Raw genomic sequence first — 11496 nt, 5'->3', positions numbered from 1 at the left:
CCAGAAGTTGTCCTTTCCGGTGGCTCTATTATTCTTTAGCTGACGGATTTCTCGCCAGATCTCCTTAAGATCGGGAGCCAGAACGCTGTTATCCTTTATGGGCATTCCTAGATAAACTGTTGTTCCGTCTTCTTCTGTTATATTGTCAATGAGATGCTTATCGAAGAACTGCTTCCATTTGTCGACCACCTCGCGCTCGTTAGTGACCAGGTGTATGTGTATTCTTTACGAGATGGGTTATCCTTCTCATAGAGCCAGCGCGCTTCAGTAACCCGGAATAATTGCTCTAGCTCTTCACGCTCGTCAGTAAATCAACCAAGATTGTGCCGAAAATGTTGCTATCCCTGTCACCGCCTGACCCTTCAATCCACTCGATACGCCGCACATGGGCGGTATCTGGGAACGCATGGTGGGTTCAGTGAAGGAAGCAATTCGTACGTTGATGGATGACGGTAACAGAGGCACTGACATCAAACCATTTCCCTCAGGGAACGCCCAGTGCTGGCTTAGAAGAGGACGTTTCAGAGACCCCAGATCGGCTGAGGTGTACTGAAGCTGTTACAAATGCTCGCACTATCTCGCCGACAAGATGTGGGAGAGATGAGCACAATAGGCAAAATCGACCCAAAACCGCGGTAATGACGAGTAATGATTTTGCCCCATTTACCCTATTTTCTAAGGAAATCACGATTTTAGGAAAAAGGTATCTAAATAATTGACTGAAGTTTTTGGAGCGTCTTAGTAGAATACGAAACCTAAAATTAAACAAAAAAAGAATTTTTTTTATTGTTGATCTAACTAATTTTATTTTAATACAACAAAATAAATAAATCTTATTTGCCCCATTTTACTCAAGGATAATATACAAAATGACAATTCGATTCTTTTACCAGAGATTTTCACGAAGATATGCCTGTTGTGTAAGTTGAAAAAGTCACAAGATCGAACGATGATCAAGTTTTTCACTACATTGTCGTAGGGTAGGGTAAAACAAGGCAAAACATTCCACAGTGAGGATTTTTTTGCAAAAAAAGTCCTTTATCTCAATATCTGCAAATGCCGCTGGGCTAGGATCAATCTGTTGATATTAAAAGAAAGCTATTTTTGTGGGGATTCCAATGATAAAGGGTAAAATGCCCTTGTTTTGGCAAAAACTGCTGGAAATAAATGCGTGCCGTAAACAAGCATCACACCATTGGAATCCCTATAAAAATATCTTTCTTTTGACATCAAAAGATTGATTCTAGCTCAGCGGCATTTTGAGATATAGAGATAAAGGACAGGCATCCACTGTTCATAAAAGCATGTTTGGCAGCATGACCACACCGCGGCGCTCGAGTATTGTTTCGAGTTTTCAGTATAAAACCATACAAATGCAAAAGACCCAAGAGTTTAAGACCCTACAAATATAAACTAGTCCGCAACATGCATAACAGAGGGTGCTAGCGAGCAAGCAAAATGTATAGGACGATGATTCTGAAAGGATTTTTTTTTCTTTGTGTCAATTCGTCAGTGGTTTGAGCATTACTCAAACACTCTAGCTAGAAAGGTGAGCCATAAGTGCGTACAGGGTGTCCACGGTAAAATTGCAACACTCTCTTTTGATCCGCTGGGCAAAATGAATTGAAATTTTGTATGGAGAAAGTTCAAAGTGCATTGTTTACTCTGTGTTCTAGTCTTTTCATCAGGTGTGCAAAGATCTGAAAAATGGCGTCGGAAGAACGGCTCGTTCACGAATAAATGCTGCACAAGTACATCGAAAATGGGTTATGGACTACGAGATCTACGTGAAAGCGGACTGCTACCAGATTCCGGGGAACCAGTTTTTCACCGCCAAGGATAAGTTTGATGTTCCAGTGAACCTCCGAAAACAGAGGATGGCGAAGTTTGGCAAGTAATTCTTGATTTTGTAAGCAATTTGTTCATGTTGACAGCGGAGTACGCATTTCGTGACCACAGATACCATGAATGATCCAGTATATTTGAAAGGGTGTCTCCAAAAGCGACTTCTGCCTCTTCTGAAGTCTCACTACTGCCCTACGATCTTGTGGTAGGATTTGGCTTCATGTCATTACGCAAAGGCTGTGCTGGATTGGCGTGAGGCAAATAATGTCGACCCTCTCAACCTCTCAAATAAACCTCAAATACAGAATTTTCTGAAACATCCGAAAAACAAAACAGTTGAAGAAATGAAGAAAGTATGGGTAAATAAGCAAAACATGTCGATTTTGAGGTTGTGCAAAATCTCATGGGTGGGGTTTTAGCCAAAGTACGGGCATTCGGATTCGGAGGCGATATTTAATAAAATAAAGCAGGTAAAACTAAGTTTAATTGTTTCATTTAATGCCCTGAAAGTGAGATAGCAATCGGATAAAAACTCGAATTTTGCAAATTAATTTTGTGTGTTGCAATTTGACCGTGGACACCCTTTACGTTGCTGTCGTGCATCTTGAGCGAAGTGTAAACTCCACGCTTGAATTATTTCAAAGTTAGTCATAAAGCAAGCAGCAAACGAAAGATTGACTTCTGTTTCATACCCATGCGCTTGCCGAACTTCGGAGGTCTGTGGGAAAACGCGGTGAAGTCCATCAAGACACAATTCAAGAGGACCATCGGCCTATGGCAGTCTTTCTTACGACGAATTTCTTACGGTAGTTGCGCTAATCGAAAGCAGAAAATGCACAGAGCCGTACAGTTGATCTTGCAACAAGTGCTCGACACGGTACCTTTCCATAATCTGCATAATCAGACCAAGTGGGCTAGGAAGACAATAGTCCAATTTCCACGCACCAAAGTGGCTTTAGGGTTCCGTTACCATTAATCTCCGAGTGTATCAAGGGTGACAACCGGAAAACCTCCATTGGAATAGGGAATGGAATATTTTACTATCAAATGTATCGTATTGTAGTTAAGATTGATTGAAGTAATTTAAGGCTGTAACAGGTAGGTAGCATTTGAAATCCTTCATTCAAACGTTACACTTTCATAAAGCTTTACACATCCAGTGCATTAAACAAAGACTTAGTCCCACTTACAAAATTGGATTTTATCATATCAATCTACACTCAAGTACTTTTTTTACACGGTTTAGTTTTTTGAGTATTAAGAACGGGGTAACTTAGAGACCATTCATTTATTTCTCAATACATTTGGGAGTAGCTCGACATTCCTCACGTAGTTTGTAAATAGTTCCTTAGCTGCACCATTTTCGAGTAATCGAAAAAACCAAACCGTGTAAAAAAAGACTTGAGTGTAATAGTTTTCGTGCAACTTTGTAATGTGTTATGATTCTACATAACCGATTGTGCTATAAAACTTCAGTTGCTCGTAAAGAAAAATGAAATAAACTAACTAACTGGCGATAGTAATTAGTCAGCTTTCATAAACTGCTGAAAAAGTTGTGCTTTTCGTTGCACCAACCAGCAAACATTGACTGTATCCGTACATACATATACTAGATGTGATATGCGGTTAGTCCTCGTGAGACGGTACCTACCAGGACCGAGCGCACGGATGCTGTGGAGCTCGTAAAAGCAATTTGTAATAGAAGAAGAACGTTTAGAGAAGCATTCAAGCATTTTATGTACCTGTACGTGCACTCGTACTTGTTTCAATCGTGTCAGTTTCAATGTAAGCAGGTGTATGTTTGCAGATAAATTAGAAATGTGGCGAATGGCGGGCGAATATCCACTAAATCGAGCGGGTGGTAACTGAATTGGACAGCCATATCGGTGTCAATTAAGCAGCTTTCAGAGCTGCAACTCGGGCAAGCGATTGGTTATTTGTGGTCGAGTATAAAGCAGCTGCAAACTGCATGCACGGTTTCATGATAATGCATGCTTTGAACTTTCTGTGTTTTCCACTAGAGTGAAGTAGTGGAAAACCGGTGCGATATCCGGTTTGAAATAGCACCCGAAAGTTCTATGTTAATAGTGAATTTATGTTGCACTATGGGGCTTTTATTACTAAAATACTTATAAAGCATTTTTAGTTTATGCCAAATTCATGTTATACTAATACTAACTCAATAATTAATTCCGTTCTGCTTTGGATCTGTGATGTCGAAATGCGTTCAGGTCCTAATGAAAGCTGAATACTCATCCAATCACCAACAGTCGTTACTCGTACGTGTCAACATCAGCACCGGCAAGCATCAATTGACATGAGGTAATCCAATCAAGTGCCTACTTGCCGTTCGACAGCATGCCCATTGTCCGAATAATAACCGTTCCGTGCTGAGTTTGCTAATTTATTAGCGATATCATTTACCTAACATCCAATTACCGGTACGCTCGTCGTGTCGATTGCCTCGGTCGGCGGTGCTTCTCAAAAAGGGGGAGCAGAAAAGTATTCACATGATTGAATCCTGCCCAGAACGTACTACATACAACCATTTCCAGTGAATGGTAGTCGTGAAAATCGTCCGAGTAAGCAAAAAGGATAACTGGAAAGCACGGTACTAAAATTACCCAACAACTCCACCGGTTTGGATTTCCTTATAAATAGAATAAATATATTATTGACCAAATAATACCAACCACCACGTCGGGGCAGCGGCAATGAACTACGATACGGAAATGAACAATCGGAGGGCCGGAAAGCTATGGCCGGTCTGTGAAATGGGCGAGACGGCGGCAGCGAGATGTTAACCAACCAAAGTTGCTTTTCCGCTTGGTTCCGTTCTCGGGTGAAACTTATCGTTCGGCTAAACGCCGGGTGTTTTTCATTCTCCTCTGGCGCCTGCTTCCGGATACTTACCCACCTTAGTTCGGCACGGGGTTTGCTAATTGCTTGTTTTTTTCACCGCTTTGATTTCCGTTTGCGATTACACCCACGGTTCCGCTACCATAGCCAGGGCATTCAAATTCTACCGGACCGGACGGAGGAGGAACGTAATTGTGATTACTTTCTTTTTATTTTGATTTAGGTGCGATAGCCTAAACAGGAAATGTACGGTTTAGCGATTACAAGGCAAGAAATGGATTTCAGGATAATTAATAAGTTGACGGGGAGCACAAAATAACAATTGTATTTTCAAGCAACAAAGTTGTAGGACGCAATTGCGTCGTCGTACTGGAATCGACAGCCTTTTTCAGTCTCTAATTTATGCTAAAGAAACGAAGCTATGATAAACGATCAATTTTCCGGCTCTGTGCCTTTCAATGGAAAACTTTCTCAACGTCGCACTAGTATATTTCATAAATTTTAATTATTGAAAGAGCCTTTACGGATTTTTCACCGTCCTTAAAATACAACTTTCACCCACGGAGGTTTTTGCTCTTGGAAACTATGAATGGAAAGTTATCGGGAAAATTGCGTGACTGTGGAAAGAGACAAGCTTCACCGTTTTTTTTTGCTTCCCTATCCCTATGTTTCGATATCGGACACGGTTTTACTTTCGCTATGAGGAATCGTTTAATAATAAATTAGGCATAAATTATCCCTCCAAAGTTTGGTCTATGTTTTTTTGCCTTCGTTCGACGAGCTACCGGAATTATCCTGCAGGACTCAGGACTGCGGCACTGATGACAAAACCGACAAAATCGACGACGTTGTGACCGTGATTATGTCGTACCTTTAATAACGATATTTCAACATCGAGTGCGCTTCCTGTAAGGAACACACAAATACACTTTATGACTTCACGTTTCGAATATTAGAAAGAAGTACCCACTCAGACAGGACAAACGCAATCTGTCTCTGCTGCGAAGGAAGCAGATTTAATTTCCCATAAAATAGGAAAAAAATCGGCTTATAACAGAAAGTTGACGCAGCTGGAAGGTAAGAACGAATCAATATTGATGAGACAATCAACGGTTGGATTTGAAACAAAAAAAAAAACAGAACGATGCTTGTGCACAAAAAATTATGTTGGCATTGAAACAGTGGAAATATTGAATTTAGTAAAGTGAAAGAATTTCTGGTGCGAAGAATGATAAACTGGATGAAACTGGAAAATTTCGATATGAAGGACAAAAATATATTGGGTCGTTCAATGGCAGGTGGAACTCCAACCTATATTCTTCCAAAATAGTTTTGCAATTAAACTACCGCCGCGCCGCACCGTGGGATGAAACCCAAATCTAGGTGGACAAAAGTAATTACGCTAGAACCGTTAGTCCTAGGTATATAGTATTTTCGGAGTAAATTTGTTATTTTACTTTCCGCATTTTTTGGTGTATATGACATTAGGGTGACCATCATAGTAAGCGAGTGCAGAATATAAGCTTTTTTATGACTCAGGTTAGCTGAATAAAATGTTCAGCAAAGTTAAATGACATTCAATTTTAAGTAACTTTGCTAAAAAAATGAAAGTACTTACCAAAATCACAGTTTTTTCGTAAAAAGAATGGATTAAAGAAACGAAAATGACATTTAACATTTGAAAAATCATATTTTTTCAGAAAAAATGCTTGTAGCTTGAGAACCAAAGGAGATAGCGATTTGATTCCTTCAAACATAATGTGTGTTTTTCATCCGTGTGAAAGTGCTCAGAAGGCATGATTTGTGAGAAATAAACACGAAAAAGATATAAAGAAAAAACGGATTTTTTAGGTCCGCCCCGACCAAAAATCTTTAAATAGCTCCAGCCCATTAACCATAAGAGATAGAACTTTCATTTTTTTAGCAAAGTTACTTAAAATTTGATGACCTTGAACTTTGCTGAACATTTTATTCAGTTAACTTAAGTCATAAAAAAATTTATATTCTGCACTCGCTTACTATGATGGTCACCATAATGTCATATACACCAAAAAATGTGGAAAGTAAAATAACAAATTTACCCTGAACATACTATATACCTAGGACTAACGGTTTTAGAGTGTAATTACTTTTGCCCACCTAGATTTGGGTTTCATCCCACAGTGCGCCGCACCCTTATACTAGATAGTCTCAAATCTAATTTTGCCATCCAGTTTAACAATCTTAAATTCTTGGTATTCAAGTATTTGTACTTTTTTTTGTTATATTATAGTCACTTTAACAGCTTGGGTCATTCGTGACTTCTGCGGAGTTGGGAATGCTAACCAGAACCACTACACCGGGACTGACTAGTATTTGTACTGTAATCTCATGCAGATAATAAGACTTTTTCGGAGTGCAAATTTTGGAAAGTGCCTGATGCGAAGAATGATTAATTGGATGAACTGAAAAATTACCCGCGCTCTTTCGGTTGGTACTCGAATGTTTTACTCACTAAACTACTGCCACCCATTAAATTAGGAAGTCTAATACTAAAGTTTTGCACTGTCGATTTGTTGAACTTACAAATTAGAGGACTTTTAACTTCAATATTTTGCGGCAAGTGAGCGCTCATCCTCAAACATCGCTTTTTTTCTTATCGAGCAGCGAACGACGTAAGTGGTAAGACTAACTCACATTGGCGATCCTGCTGGGCTGATGACTGCAATTCGTGTTTTGGAAGCGGCTCAGGATGACCACATATTTTGGTTAGACGTGGTTTGGGATGATCGCAAACTCAGTCCGGAAGCGGCTCGGGACGACCGCAAACTCCATTTGCAAGTAGCTCGGGATGACTGCAATTCGTATTTTGGAAGCGGTTCGGGATGATCGCATACCTGGTGTGGGAGGCAGTTGAGCGCTCATCCCCGAACATCGTCCCTTTTCTCATCGAGCAAAGAACGAGATAAGACTAACTCCGTCACAGCGCAGCACTTTGGGCGATTCCTCAGTTCCGGATATTCACAAGGTGTTTTTCATTCCCTTTTTATTCAATTTTAAATTTTTGAGCTTCTGAAGTTTTTAAATTTCAGACTTTTTGATTCTCTGATTTTCTCGACCATTTGGACTTTAAGCTCTTGTACTTCAGGACTTTACTTTTCCAGTTTGCCTTGAGGTTCGACTATGGTCTAATAAGCCGGTCACCGTATGTTTGAATTTCGACTGGTAGAGGTAGAGTCAATAGGATCGTAGCACTAGCCTGCAATTGTCCTTTACTCTTACAGTTGGCTGCGAAGTCTGTGGAATGAAAAACAGAAAGTAGAGATCCGAATGCGGAATATAGCACCAAGGCTTTACTTTGCTTTAGGAGTTCTTTAATTTTATTGTACTATTAATTTTATTTTACTCATGAATTTTTGGGCTATTAGACTTTAGGTGTTTTGGATTATTAAATTTTGAATCTACTAGAATTTTGAGCTTCTTTGGACTCTTAACCTACCCGAGATTTGGACTTCGGGGTTTTAAGAAATTTGAATTTTCTTGGCTCTTGGAATCCCGTTCTTTTGGACCTCTAAATTTTTAAAATTCAGGACTTTTAGGGCGCCCGGATTTTTATACTTTCGGATCACTCAGTTTTTAACAAAAATTTTTCTACTTTTGAAATCATTGGATTTTAAAATTTTCAAGAGTTCGGACTCTTCGACAGTTTAAACTTTTGGATTTACGGACTTTTGGATTATTGGACTCTTGAACTCTCGGAATCTGGGTCTTCACATGTTAGAACCCTATAATTTGTAGACTCACGAACTATTGGACTTTTAGATTTTTTAAATTTTGGGCTTCAGGACTTTTGAAACAATCTTTAGCCCTTTGACTCAGGATTTTTGAACCAGTCTTTAACCCTTTCGGACTGTTTGAGCGGAGTATTATTTTTTTTGTCGGAAGATTTGACCACTGCGACCATTATTTTGATCTATTGTGGTAGAGCGGAGTATTTAGCAATCCCCTATGCGCGCAACCTGTCTAATAACAAGCAGTATCTAAATAAATGAACGAGAAGAAAATATTCAAATTCTGTCCCTTCCAACCGTAACGTAGAGCAATAAAAACGCTCGTCCGAGTACAAAGGTCGATTTTCATTTACATTTCTCGGTTTCGACTCAATCCTCTGGTGATAATCCGTTTTCTGAGGTCAATGATTAGTCCAGGTTCTAATAACCTCTCGTTTTCCGGTTCGTCCGGAATATGGACTTCCGTACTTTTAGAGATTTTAGATATTCGTTCCTTAGGACTCTTGTATTCTACGACTTTTGAGCCGGTGCGCGACGTTAGGCATACGGACTTTAGGCATAATGGACGTTAGTCATAATCAGGGATGCCAGATGATTTTTTGAAAAGTCTTCACGAATCAAGGAAAAATGTCTTCATTTGTCTTCCTTCGGCTTTCCGCCCATTTAAACTGCATGGTGAAGACATGTCTTCACATGGCTTCAAGTGAAGACATTTCACTTTTTGTAACAAAAATGTCTTCAAAATGAAGACATGTCTTCACTTCTGGCATCTCTGGTCATAATGGACGTTGGGCTTAATGGACGTTAGACATAATGGACGATAGGCATAATGGATGGTAGGCATAATGAACGTTAGGCATAATTCAGAAAATTTCGCTTTCCTTTGAATACACATTTGAGCCAATCATCATATACAATGAGAATCGGGACCGCCCACTTCATTTGGTATAATAGTGTTTGGCATAAGGTGGTTTTCCACAAATACATTGGCATTGGCATACACACAAGCGGCCGTTTAGCATAAAAAATATGGCATAACGACCTTTCGACATAATGCCGTAAAATATATTTTATAAGTTTTCAGGGCGAGACGGTCGCAGCCCGCAAGTTTGCCGTTGATCCGTCGTCGGAAATGCCGGCCCGGCAGGGGGCTACCCGATCTGTCTAGGTTTATGCGCTTTCCTAGGTTTACCGGCTCTTGTTAGTTTTCGCTATTTCTCGACGCACCGGACTGGTGCTGAATGACCGAATTACAAAACGCCGAACCCTTACTTGGCTCAATCTCGCTGAAAAATATTTTTTCGAATAATATGGATAAAATAATGTTTTAAGGTCAATGTTAAGCTGGTTAAACTATCACCAAAATAATCAAGAGATATTTTTGATTAATACCATGCTGCATCAAAATCCGGACGGTACCAATATCCGGACACCTTCACTAATTTATCCTTATTAAGTAATAATAAATGCAATTTATGAGGTGTAGCTATGTGGATTACTTTGAAAATATATCTAAGATCGTTTAAACATAATCGGTGGTTAAGTAGGCTGCGCGAAATAACTTAAATAAATCCAAACGTAACGTTGGTGTCAAACAGTGTCTTTTTTCTGCGAGTTTTTTCTGTTTATTAATAAGTAGTGATTTCGCGGTTTAAGGTTTTCGGAACATATTATTATAAAGAAACCAACTTTTTAGGCTTAGTATCAACAAAGAAGGTTAGTTTTGATTAATTGAGACGGCGTCATTCATTAATGTATTGAAATAAAGTGTATTTCTATGAATAATTACGCTGTCCGGATTCAAAACCATGTTTTGAAATCCGGACATGTTTGACTGGTAACTACCTAATGTTTTTCTTAGAAAATGCGAAAGGACACGTTGAACCAGGCAGAATGTGTGGTAAGAGAAGGAGATCCATGGAACCGTCAAAATATTTGGAAATCCAAAATACTTTAAGGCATTTAATGTAGAAGTACTTAATCATTTTCGTTCTGTGGTTAGGTAAGTGGACCAGTGTAGCACTTAACTAAAATCGTACCGTTAATGACGACAAAGTGGCATTAAAAGTAAAAAATATACAGAGAACTGATTATTTAATACTACATTTTACAAGTGATAAGTTGTTTACTTACTTTACTTAAATTTCTTAGACAAAATTCGAGAAAGTTTTGCCTGTCCAGAAAACGATTCAAAAGTGTCCGGATATTGATTCACTGAGAGGTGAGGTGTCCGGATTTATGAACAAGACAAGCCTGTTTATTTCTTTTATTTTAATGTATTTTTTGAGTGTTCATTATAGAATTGACGTGTTATTGCAAATTTAAGCTTTATATTTGATTACAGTACAAGGCAATTAGTAGAATGCTGCGAAATTATTGTTTACGGAGCATATTAAACATATGACCTGCTTAAGTGTCCGGATACTGATGCAGCATGGTACTAATCTGAGAGAGAGGAGCCAACTGGGATTGTTTTTGTGCATCGAGCTGCAAACCGGGCTAACTTGATTGAAGAAAACAGTGAAAATATTTATTTGCGATAACATTTCAAACCCCTCGCAAACTGAACAGGCTGACTTGATTTAAAAGGCCCTATTTGAATTTTATGCATCAAGAAGAAGAAGAAGAAGAAGAAGAAGAAGAAGAAGAAGAAGAAGAAAACGAAAACAATCAATCCGACACAGCTGATTCCTCTCTCAGGTATTAATCTAATACTACAAGCACAGACTAACAGACGTAACACCAAAGCCTCATTCCATCGCCAATCAAAACGATCATTTCAAATGTTCACTTAAGCTAAGACTCAACAGTCACAACAATCGCTTCGCGAGAACGCCGCTCACTTACGCTGGCGCTATTGTCAGATAATATCCAAGTAAATTTATAGCAAGCTGCTTTGCGTAGCGCAAAGACTGCACCAGGCACCAGGTGATGCTACTGTGTTACATGACTCAAAACGAATATACGTTACATACGGGGGAGGGTCATGTACATGTGAACTCCAAAAATAAAAGCATGAGTG

The sequence above is a fragment of the Sabethes cyaneus genome, chromosome 2 (genome assembly GCF_943734655.1).
Source record: "Sabethes cyaneus chromosome 2, idSabCyanKW18_F2, whole genome shotgun sequence".
In the NCBI taxonomy this organism is placed as follows: domain Eukaryota; kingdom Metazoa; phylum Arthropoda; class Insecta; order Diptera; family Culicidae; genus Sabethes; species Sabethes cyaneus.
The sequence above is the reverse complement of the archived record's forward strand: the minus strand, read 5'-3'. Positions refer to the sequence as shown.